The sequence below is a fragment of the Dasypus novemcinctus genome, chromosome 7, assembly GCF_030445035.2.
Source record: "Dasypus novemcinctus isolate mDasNov1 chromosome 7, mDasNov1.1.hap2, whole genome shotgun sequence".
NCBI classification, from domain to species: domain Eukaryota; kingdom Metazoa; phylum Chordata; class Mammalia; order Cingulata; family Dasypodidae; genus Dasypus; species Dasypus novemcinctus.
The window spans coordinates 27,962,418-27,974,665 of NC_080679.1; positions in this window are offsets into that span (position 1 = coordinate 27,962,418).

The following is a 12,248-nucleotide window of genomic DNA, read 5'->3' on the forward strand; positions in this document are numbered from 1 at the left end:
AAAGCCTCCTCCCTCCTTTTGGGTCTCCAAGCATTTGGGGAATGACCTGTCATTGTGGTGCAACTAAGGGATGTCAGTATCAGTGACTTGCAAAGACTGGTTTCTAATTCCACTGTGGCTATGCTGTGATCCTCTGGCCAGCACATGTCCCTGTCCACTGAATGGAAGGGCCAGCTTCTTCTCACACACATGCCATTCCAGGGTTTGGAGACCACAAGTGTGGCCTATAAAGTGCTTGAAATCCTAAGAACTAGGCCAGAGAAACTTACGGCCAATTCCAGAAAGTGATTAACACTGGGGGAAAAAAATCCAGTCCTTTATTTTTCTTATATTTTTGCCACTTGCAGTAGATAGAATTATGTACCCCTGGGAAAACATGTTCTTAATATGAATCCATTCCTGTGTGTGTAAACCCCATTGTAAACAGGACCTTTTGAAGATGTTATTTTTAGTTAAGATGTAACCAATTGAATCATGATGGTTCTTTGTTTTTTTAAGATTTATTTTTTATTTCTCTCCCCTCCCACCCCCACCCCCGCTGTTGTCGGCTCTCTGTGTCCATTCACTGTGTGTTCTTCTGTGTCCACTTGCATTCTTGTCAGGTGGCACCTGGAATCTGTGTCTCTTTTTGTTGCATCACCTTGCTGCATCAGCTCTCCATGTGTGTGGTGCCTCTCCTGGGTGGGCTGCACTTTTTCACATGGGGCAGCTCTCCTTGCAGGGTGCACTCCTTGCACGTGGAGCAGCCCTATGTGGGGGCACCCCTGCATGGCACAGCACTCCTTTGCACGTGGCAGCGCTGCACATGGGCCAGTCACCACATGGGCCAGGAGGCCCTGGATATTGAACCCTGGACCTCCTATATAGTAGGTGGACACGCTATCAGTTGAACCACATCTGCTTCCCCAGGATGGTTCTTTTTTTTTTTTTTTTTAAGATTTATTATTTTTTTTTTAAATTTATTTCTCTCCCCCTGCCCCTGTTGTCTGCTCTCTGTGTCCATTCACTGTGTGTTCTTCTGTGTCTGCTTCCATTCTTGTCAGCAGCACTGGGAATCTGTGTCTCTTTTTGTTGCATTCTCTTGCTGCATCAGCCCTCTGTGTGTGCAGTGCCACTCCTGGGCAGGCTGTACTTTTTTTGCGTGGGGTGGCTCTCCTTATGGGGCACAATCGTTGCGTGTGGGGCTCCCTCCTACACGGGGACACTCCTGAGTGGCAGGGTACTCCTTGTGCGCATCAGCACGCAGGTGCTCACCACACAGGTCAGGAGGCCCTGAGTTTGAACCCTGGACTTCCCATGTGGTAGGTGGATGCTCTAATCAGTTGAGCCAAATCTGCTTCCCAACCCAGGATGGTTCTTGATCCTGTTACTGGTGGCCTTATAGAGAGAGAAACCATGGGGAGCAGCCAGAAGCTGGCAGTCAATGGAACCTGGAAGAGAAAGGAGAAGACACCGCCATATGCATTGCCATGTGATGGAAAAGCCAAGGAGTTCTAAAGGTTGCAGAGCAGCCAGAAGACACGGACCCTGGGAGGAAGCAAGTTCTCTAGCCTCTGAAACTGCAAGCCAATAAATTCCAGTTACTTAAGCTAACCCATTTTATGATATTTGTGTTAGGCAGCTGGAAAGCTAAGACACCACTCTTCTGTACCTGGGTCTTCCTTCCTGGGCTCTGCCACTTGTCTTTCTCCTGCCTCCTCCCTGCACGTATTTATGACATTATGTAACTGTCGCACATTTGGATTTAATTGACTCTAAGTGTATTGTTTCAAAATCTTTTCCTGACTAGCACATGGTTCCCTGGGTACTAACTCTGCACTTGTGTGGTACTGATGCTGGTGGTAGTAGGGTGTGTGTGTGTGTGTAAGCGGAACTGAGAGAAAGAAACAACCCAGCAAGTGCCAACTGGCAGCCTATCTGGATCAATAATAATAATGATTTCAGAGACTTCCAAAGAACCATTGCCAACTCTTTTGGGTTTTTTTCAATACTATTATCACTGTTATAAAGGGACCCCAAAGGCCCTTTTGCTTAAAGACAGGCCAGAATGCCCCAAATGAGAGGGCTTTTGGTTTTTGCCTTCAAAGGCTCTATCTGTAATGCTTCCCAGAGGGATGGGTGGTTGGTGTTAGGCTTGACATTAATTTTAAGGTCAGGTTTCCAAGGGAGGGATGGCATGGTCTCCTGGGAGCTCATTTTGTGACTGGCAGTCATGTGACCATCTACTCTGCTTTACCCTAAGAATTTCCACCTGACTTTATGAAGATATGTTTTTAAAAATCCAGGGCTTTGTGACAAAACAAAGTAGTGTTTAAGTGCCAAGGATTTTTGAGTTCTTGTTCCTCCCTCTATGCTGTCACTCACTGGGTGTGCATGCTTCTCAAAACCCTCCATCTCTCTGGGCCCCCATCCCCTGTTATGCGGGTTGGGGGGCTGGGAGGGTGGTCTAATGGTGCCTGACAGCTGAGAGTCTGCGATGGCCATTCATTGTAGGGGTAGGGGAGCTACAAGAGGGCATTTGTCTCAGGTGAGAAGACGAAGGCCTGGGAAATCTGTGGAAATCATTTATTCATTCATCCATTCCACAAATATTTCTTGAGGGACTTCTCTGTGTCAGTCATCCAATAGATATGAAATGGGAGCATCATACGTAGTGTAAAACTTTCTAGTGGCCACATTAAAAAAACTAAGAGGAGGCAGTTGACATTAATTTTAATAATATATTTTTATTTAACCCAATATACACAGATATTATCTTTTCAACATGGAATCAATACAAAAATTTCTAATGAGCTATTTGGTGTTCTCTTTTTCATACTAAGACTTGGAAATCCAGTATTATATTTTGTACCTATAGTACATCTCAATTCAGATTAGCTATGGGTTGAGCACTCAATAGCCACAGTTGACTACCAGAAATTGTGTCAAACAGTGTGGTGCTGGAACATTTCCTTGGGAGAATGATGTGAATGAGGAAGCTGTCTGAAAGTCCAAGTAGTAATATTGAGGATGATGGCGACAAGCAGCTGAGGCTCTAGCAGAGGACTCAAATAATGTCCCCTAGGCTTGGACCTCCAAAACCTGGATTTGCATAACAGTAGTGTTGGCTGACAATTGTTGAGGCCTCGTTAGAAGAGAGGCATCGCATGAAGTACTCTTCCTACATCAAATCATGTCCTACTCAAATCTAACAGGTATTACTTTTATACTTATTTTACATAAATGAGGAAACAGAGGCCTAAGAAACTGTAAGTTGCTCCAGACCATATGGCCGCTGGGTGGTGAGCCAAGGAGCCCAGTCTGTGTGAGTCCATCGCTTGTGCTTATATCTACTATTCCATTTACTGTGTCCCTTTGGGCAAGTTAGCCCATCTGAGTCTGTTAACAGCATGTGGTTGCTTCTTAGCAATAAGGGCTGTTGTGAAGGATAAAATGAAAACTGTTTCAAGTGGTGTGAATTGCTCGCTCTACCGCACCCAGGATGCCAAAGAAAAACGGTCATGTCCCTTTGATTCCTCCAGTTTAAATAAAAACCACCCATGAGCTGATTGGCGGGAAGTTCAGGGTCACACTCTTGGGGTTCTCCCAGTCCTTGGGACTTAGAGAGTCCTGAAAGATCTGCCTGGCTCCCCGGCCACCTGCCAATGGCCCTGTGTGTCTCTCAGGCCATGTGGCATGCTAGCCCTCTCCAGGATAGAGCTGTGGGCTCTCACCGAGGTTCGGTCTCCACCACCCTGCTCCTAGCACAGGCCAGTGTGTCCCTCTGAAGAAGGCAACATCACAGGACACTGCTGTCCCCAGTGCTACCTTTTGTGGGTACCCAGAGTTCAGGGCAGCAAATGCACTTAAAATGTTGAACTTTGGAGTTTACATTTAAAAATTGGGACATTTCCCTTAAACATCTGGTTTAATGGTTTCTCTGGGAAAGAATAAAAATATCTGATGACAGTGCAAGTCCACGTGTCTACTAATAACTGGCATTGGGTAGCAGCTGTCTCTTTTAGCCACAGTCCTCGCCACTCCCAGACACTGCAGGAGATGACGATTTTCATTTACTGTCACATTTTCACCACTGGTTTTCATCACAGACACTGCTCTCTCTGGACTCATGTTTCTATAAGATAGAACAAAAGGCGGTGCATTTCCCAAGGCCAGCAGCTTTAGTGTTTACCTGCCTGGCACCTTGTGATACCTGCCCAGGTCTCAGGGTCCAGCCCTTTGGCTGCACACACAGCCCTTCTCCTCGGCCGGCTTACCTCCCAAAGGTGCCAGCACGGGTTCTGGCATCCACCTCTTCAGAACATGCAACCTCCGTTTCTCTTTCCAGTTCTGAAGATCCTCTGAACCACTGAAAATTCATCCTGCTCTCCCACAAGGCAATCTGTGTATGTGAATTTCCCACTGAGGAGGCAGACCTTCGCCCTTGTGACCCCTTTTACCTTTGCTAGGTGGTGGAAAAACATGAACCAAGCCACAGTGGGGAGTTGTCTCCCTAAGAGACAGCCAGGCTATCAAAGTTTAAATCTAAGTCCACACTACTTCTGTGAACTAGGAGAAGCTTCTTGACTTCACTGTGCCTCAGTTTCCAGGTGGGGATAATATATCGGTGCCTGGTACAGTTAGTGTTATGTGAGTGGTTGCTATCCTCTTATGATAACAAGCCAAGTTTTCAGCAGATCAGCCCCCTGTTCTACTTAATCTGACTGGCACATAAGAGGCAGAAAAAATTAACTGTTTTGTCTCTTAATACCGTCATCACAGAGTGCTAAATCTGGGAAAGACTTATGTCATCTTCTTTTGGAGAGTTCCTGATTGCATGTTAAGAACCAAGGGCACCTCTCCGTTTTCCACACAGTGAAACGCTCTCAGGAAAGAGGCCCAACAAAACACTCTCTATTTACCCTGTTGGCTGCTTCACAAAGAGGGAGATGCATGCCATAGAGGACAGCAGATGCCCAGATCCTTTTCACAAGTGAGGAGGCCCAGGCCTGCTCCCAGTGTGAATGCAGGAGAGAGACACAGTCGGGGATGCCTCCCTGCCGTGTACCCAGATCTCCTCTCGGTGGACGCGGCCAGGTTCCACACCCAAGCACAACCTCACAGCTCAAGCCATAGCACGAGCTGGGGCACTGGGCAAACTCTAGAAGGGGACAAGAGGGATTCTGCTTTGCAGAAGAAAACACACACACAACTCAAAGGGATAGATAGGGAAACGGACTTGGCCCAGTGGTTAGGGCGTCCGTTTACCACATGGGAGGTCCGCAGTTCAAAACCTGGCCCTCCTTGACTCGTGTGGAGCTGGCCCACGCGCAGTGCTGACGGCACACAAGGAGTGCCATGCCACTCAGGGGTGTCCCCCGCGTAGGGGAGCCCCATGCGCAAGGAGTGCACCCATAAGGAGAGCTGTCCAGCACGAAAGAATGCCCAAGCCTGCCCAAGAATGGCACCACACACACGGAGAGCTGACACAGCAAGATGACGCAACAAAAAGAAACACATTTTCCCGGTGCCGCTGATAAACATAAAGCTGTCACAGAAGAACATACAGTGAATGGACACAGAGAGCAGATGACTTGGGGAAGGGGGGAGGGGAGAGAAATAAGTAAAAAATAAATCTTTAAAAAAAACAAAACAAAGGGAGAGATGAGTAGGAGGCTGGTGCCAATTCAGCACAGGACAGGCTGCTTTGGGTGCCTGGGGCGAGCAGGTTGTGGAGAGGGTTGGCGGCAGCATGGCGCCATGGGAAGAAGTGGGGCTGGGAGGCGGACCTGCGTTCTGGCTAGCTGAGTGACTTCAGGCAAGCCTTTCAGCCTACTTGTCCTCGGTCTCCTTGGTCAAGGAGGGGACTGTTCCAGACACTCTCTGCAGCCCCTTCTAGTTGTGATGCTCTGTGACCATTCTCTGGCCTCTCATTCTTGGGCGGTCATGCTTGCCACATGCGTGGGCAGCCCCAGTGCTGTCAGAGGCACATTCTAGTCCTTCAAAGCCAGAACTATTGACCATGATACGATACAGTTTCCTATATTGGGTGCGGCTTAAATCTCAGACCCAAATTGCGCTTGATAGAAGCTTTTTCTGTTTTGCTTTTTACAGTAGTGAATTCCATTGCTGGGCACTCCACACTAATGCATTCATTAATTCACTGTTTGATTAATTTGACAAACATTTACTAAACACTTGTCATGCATAGCATGGTGTTGGGACTGGGAAAGGTGACTGAAACAACCCAGAAGCACAAAATTCAACAATTAGCCCATAGGGCATGGCCCTTGACCTCTGCGAACCAGTGGGTCACAGCATCCTGCCATGCTTCTGCTTAAGAATACATGGCATGGCACAACCCGGGTCACTCTACCTTCATGAGTCAGGTGGGGGCAAGAGGTCCCAGAGAGCCAGGCCATCTCCAGCACCATCAGAAGAACTGTGCCAGCCTGACCTGCAATTTCCTTCCACACTAGGCCTCCCCTCCCTTCTTATAGGCCAGTAGAGGGTCTGAAACGAAAATATTGCTAGTGACGTTCCCCAAACCTGTGTGAATCCTGGGCTCTGGCATCAAGAGCTTCAATTCTTTTTCCAGAAGCATGGACAGCCTCCCACTGAGGGAGCCTGATAATAAATGACTTCGTCACCCTGGCTGCTGGGGCCATGACAACCCATCTGCTGGCATGATTCATTAAAACTTTTGACTGCTGATGGAGGCACCATCTCTGGGCTGGAAAGCAATTAATGAGAGTATCTTCCAGCCAATCATTTCTGAAGAATCCTAGAGAGATTGATGCAGAAAAAAGAGAGCAGAGAGGGTCTTCATGGGTCAGTCCTATTGCCTGAGTCCCCTTTGGGTTCCCTGCAGAATCTTCTTCCTCTGGGAAGCCCACCCTAATGAAGTGGAGGCAGGGTGGTGGGAACTAGACTCTCCAATTCTCCAAATGGGGCAGGGGAATGTTTCCTTAGGGGAGGGTTTTTCACTTCTCCCCAGCAGGAGGTGATGTTGAGGCTCCAAGGGGGACGTCAGCCTCTCTCTTCTGGAGCCCATGCAGAGGTGCAGTGATGCCTCCACTCTCCATCTCATACACGGGCATTTCCACCCTTCTCTCTCTGCCTTGCCTAGGACGTGTGTGTGTGGCAGAGCTGCTGGGTGAGGCCTCAGGTCCAAGCAGTGCTCTGCAGCCCACTGTACCAGAAGCCCTCATCTGGGGCAACATGAAACGCTTTCCTGGCCATAAAGAAGGCCGTACTTGGGAAGCGGACTTGGCCTAGTGGTTATGGCATCCATCTACCACATGGGAGGTCCGGGGTTCAAACCCAGGGCCTCCTTGACCCGTGTGGAGCTGGCCCAGGCGCAGTGCTGATGCACGCAAGGAGTGCCGTTCCACGCAGGGGTGTCCCCCGCATAGAGGAGCCCTATGTGCAAGGAGTGCGCCCCGTAAGGAGAGGCGCCCAGCGCGAAAGAAAGTGCAGCCTGCCCAGGAATGGTGCCACACACACGGAGAGCTGACACAACAAGATGACACAACAAAAAGAAACACAGATTCCCGTGCCACTGACAACAACAGAAGCGGACAAAGAAGACGACGCAGCAAATAGACACAGAGAACAGACAACTGGTGTGGGGTGGGGGGGGGGAGGGAAGGGGAGAGAAATAAATAAATCTTTAAAAAAAAAAAAGGCCATACTTCAGTCCCAACTGGCTATGAACATGGTATGCTCATCTCTGTGGTCAGACTCAGAGGGGAAGGAAGGTCACAGACTGAGAACGAACCCCGCCACCTCTGGGAAGACAGAGGCACCAGCCTTCTGGCTTTTTGTGCAGCCCACAGGTCCTGGGATATCAGTGAGTCCCAGCGTGGGCTTCTCACTTGAATGCAGGTGTGCGAATGCTCACGTGCCTCTGTGTGCCCTCACAACCTAGGACAAACTGCCAAGTATGCCACGGACCGCCAGAAACTCGGTGCCTCTTCCCCCACATCTCTATCCCCAGTGCTTCTCTACTGCTTCTGAAACGAAAGTTGCTCTGGACCCATCATCCACACCAAGGTGTAAATGATTGTTGACAGCTTAAACTAGGACTTTTATTAAGAGCGTCTTAAACTTAACAGGCCCGAAGCCTTGAGCTGTGGAAATGAGACAGATACAATTTCAGAGCAGGGAATGAAGGAGGGAGCTTTGGGGTCTTTTGGACCTTCTAGAAATGACCTTTTATACGAACACATTAGAACAGCCTCTCTCTTTTTATGTATCCCCCAAAACTTCCACTTATTGAAATTAGCATTATTTCATTGTATTATTGCCAGGAAGAAAATCAAGTGCAGGTTTCCTCTTGTGGCTGGGCTTGTCATGTGAGCCTGTCGGCACTTGCAGAGATGAAGATGGAGAGGTCCTAGAATTAAGTGGGATCTTGAATTAACCCAAAAATACACTTGGTTGCTTCCAGTGGGTGTTAGTGTTTTTTGTCACCAGGAAGTGGAGATGGCTCAGTGAGAGGGGTCAGGCTGAAGAAATACTGAATAAGTGTAGCTAAGAGAGGAGAGGGTGGGCAAGAATTGGGGTGGTACTCCTACCAAGAGATGGCCTGAGAGTTCAAGTTCTGCTTTCCCTACAAATTCACCACAGGATCGTAAGGAAAATCTCCCATCTCTCCGCATCTGTTTCTTTTGCACATCCATTCAGAGACTCTTTCTTGACCTCTTCTTTCTATGTGGGAATGTGGTGGCAATCAGGAAAATTTCATGTGATAAGTACTTTGAATTTTGGCAGGGGAGATTTATGTTACTTAATTTGGAAGCCCAGGTAGTTCCCTGAGCCTGCTGGAAGTTCACTGTCCTAGATTTTTGTCTGTGTTTACTCATGTGCTTAGAACAGCACCTAGCACATTCTAAGGACTCAGTACACATATGTGGAAGGAGTGAATGAATATAGACTAAAAAGGGTCCTTCAAAGCATTGTCTAATTCAATTGATGAAACAATATCTAATGTATTCACAATAAGGAAAACGTGACAAAGGAGCTGTTCTGGTTTGAGTTTGTGCTTGGAGTGATAGAAAAGTTTTGGTAATGGATGGTGGTGACAGTAGCACAACATTGTATGCAATAACGCCATTGGATTTTCTATCTGAATGTGGTTAAAAGGGGCAATTTTAGCTTATATATGTTACTAGAATAAAAATTAGGAAAAAACACAACCATCAAGCTGTACAACACAGACAGTGAATGCTAATATAAACTATTGACTATAGTTAATAGTACAATTTTAATTAATTAATTTATTTATTCCCTCCCTCCTTCCACCGAGATGGTTCCCTCCTCTATCTGCTCATCTTCTTTAGGTGGCACTGGAAACCAAACTTGGGACTTCCCATGTGAAGGGCGGGAGCCCAACTTCTTGAGCCACATCTGCTCCCCCCAAACATTTTTTAAAAAATACTACATTTTTTTTTTAAGATTTATTTCTTTATTTATCTCCACCCTCCCCCCATTGTTTTGGGGGCTTTTTTTGTACTCGCTGTCTGCTTTCTGTGTCCATTTGCTGTGTGTTCTTCTAGCCTGCTTGTCTTCTCTTTAGGCAGCACTGGGACTCTCCAGAGTGGGAGAGAGGCACTCAATTTCTTGAACCACCTCAGCTCCCTGGTCTGCTGTGTCTCTTATTGTCTCTCCTCTGTGTCTCTTTTTGTTGCATTATCTTGCACCAGCTCTCCGTGCAAGCCAGCACTCCTGCATGGGCCAGCATGCTGCATGGGTCAGCATTCTGCCCTGACCAGCATTCTGCATGGGCCAGTTCTCTGCACGGGCCAGCTTGCCTTTGCCAGGAGGCCCTGGGAATTGAACCCTGGACCTCCTATGTGGTAGATGGGAGCCCAATCACCTGAGCCACATCTGCTTCCCTGCAAACCTCTTTTTAATTTTTTAAATTTTTATTAAAGTTAATAGATCACATAGAATGCTACATTAAAAAAAACATGAGGTTCCCATATAACCCACAACCCACCCCCATCAATTTTGCAAATCGTATTTTTTTGAAGATACATACATCACAAAAAAGGTTCATTATAAAAAACATAACAGGTTCCTGTATACCCCCCACCCCCCCACCCCACTCCTCCCACACCAACAACCTCCCCCATCATTGTGGCACACTCATCACACTCAGCAAACACATTTTGGGGCACTGCTGCGCCATGTAGATAATAGTTTATGCTGTAGTTCACACTCTCCCCTGGTACATTCAGTGGGTTATGGCAGGATATTTAAGGTCCAGCATCTGACCCTGCAATATCATTTTGGATAACTCCAAAGTCCCCAAAATGCCTCCTCATCACATCTCTTCTTCCTTCTCCTACCCTCAGCAACTACAGTGATCACTTTGTCCCCATCAATGATACAATTACTTCTATTAGTAGTCACAAAAGTTTTATAGTAGAATATCAGTAAGTCCTCCCTAATTCATATTTTATTCCTCCGTTCTGTGGGCCACAAAACTTTTTACTACTATTCTCTCATCAATTGTAACAAAGTAATTCATTAATGCAAAATGTTAATCAGGGAGATAGTATACAGAATCTCTGTATTTTCTGCATGATTTCTCTGTGATCCTATGTCTCTAATTTTTTAAAATTCCTATTTACAATAGCAACACATACAAAAAAAAAAAAAAACAAACATAAAAGGAGCTGCAAAGGAGCTGCTCTGGTTCAATGGTGTGTGTGAGTGTGCTCTCTCACTCCCCACCCCCATTTCTAATTTACAAATAAGAAAATTGGAGCAAAGAGCGACTATGTGACTTGTGGAGCTGGTTCAGCCACAGTGACCCTCTCTTTCCAGTAATCTTTCCCTCACTCCACAGTTTAGTGGACTGCAATGTGAAGTCCCCCACCCCCTTTCTTAACCAGGACAGCCCTGCCTTTATCTGCTATGTTCTGTTAACCTTCTGCATATGCTTTCACTTGGGGAAAGGGTTCCAATGCTTAAAAAAAAAAAAAAAAAAAAAAAAAGATGTTTGAAGACTATTGCTGGAGGTGGGAGAAAATATTCCATTTAAGACAGATGTTGTTTTTTAGGGCATACAACTTCCCTTTAGAAGCTGACTTTCCTTTTTTTTTTTAAAGATCTATTTATTTATTTATTTCTCTCCCCTTCTCCCAACCCCCTCCCCCAGTTGTCTGCTCTGTGTCTATTTGCTGTGTTCTTCTGTGACCACTTCTATCCTTAACAGCGGCACTGGGAATCTGTTTCTTTTTGTTGTGTCATCTTGCTGTGTCAGCTCTCCATGTGTGCAGTGCCATTCCTGGGCAGGCTGAACTTCCTTTCGCGCTGGGCAGCTTTCTTTCGTCCTGGGCAGCTCTCCTTACGGGGCGCACTCCTTGCGTGTGGGGTTCCCCTACACGGGGGACACCCCTGCGTGGCACGGCACTCCTTGCGCACATCAGCACTGCGCATGGGCCAGCTCCACACAGGTCAAGGAGGCCCAGGGTTTGAACCGCAGACTTCCAATGTGGTAGGCTGACGCCCTATCCATTGGGCCAAGTCCGCTTCCCTGACTTTCCTAAAGAAGTCAGAACAGTCACATACAATGCAGGGACTAGACCTGCACACCATTCCCTTCTGCTTCTTTTTTGGGCAGGGGGTTGTTCATGTGGTGATGTGGGGAGGACACCCTGCCTTCCTGACTAGCCTTGACCTGTCTCTGAGGCTCTCCCTGCATCCTGCCTGCAGGCTGCTGAAATGGCCTCCTGATTGCATTTCTCTCTTCAGAAACAGGGTTTCTCCCATGATACCTGCCCTCTCCTAACTTTGTAGTCTAACTACTGCCATTTCCCATTACAAGCCTCACCCTCTGGCTAAACCAAACCACTTATCCTTTCCTGAACTCTGCCCTGTACTCTCTCAGATACATAGATCACAGAAAATGTTACATTAAAAAATACAAGAGGTTCCCATATACCCCCCTCTCCACTCCAGCCCCACTCCTCTCACATCAACGACCTCTTTCATCAGTGTGGCACATTCATTGCATTTGATGAATACATTTTGGAGCACTGCTACACAGCATGGATTATAGTTTACATTGTAGTTTACACTCTCCCCCAGCCCATTCAGTGGGTTATGGCAGGATATATAGTGTCCTGCATCTGTCCCTGAAATTTCATTCAGGACAACTCCAAGTCCTGAAAATTCCCCTACATCACACCTTTTTTTCCCTCTCCCTGCCCTCAAGCAACTCCTGTGGCCACTGTCTCCACATAAATAATACAGTT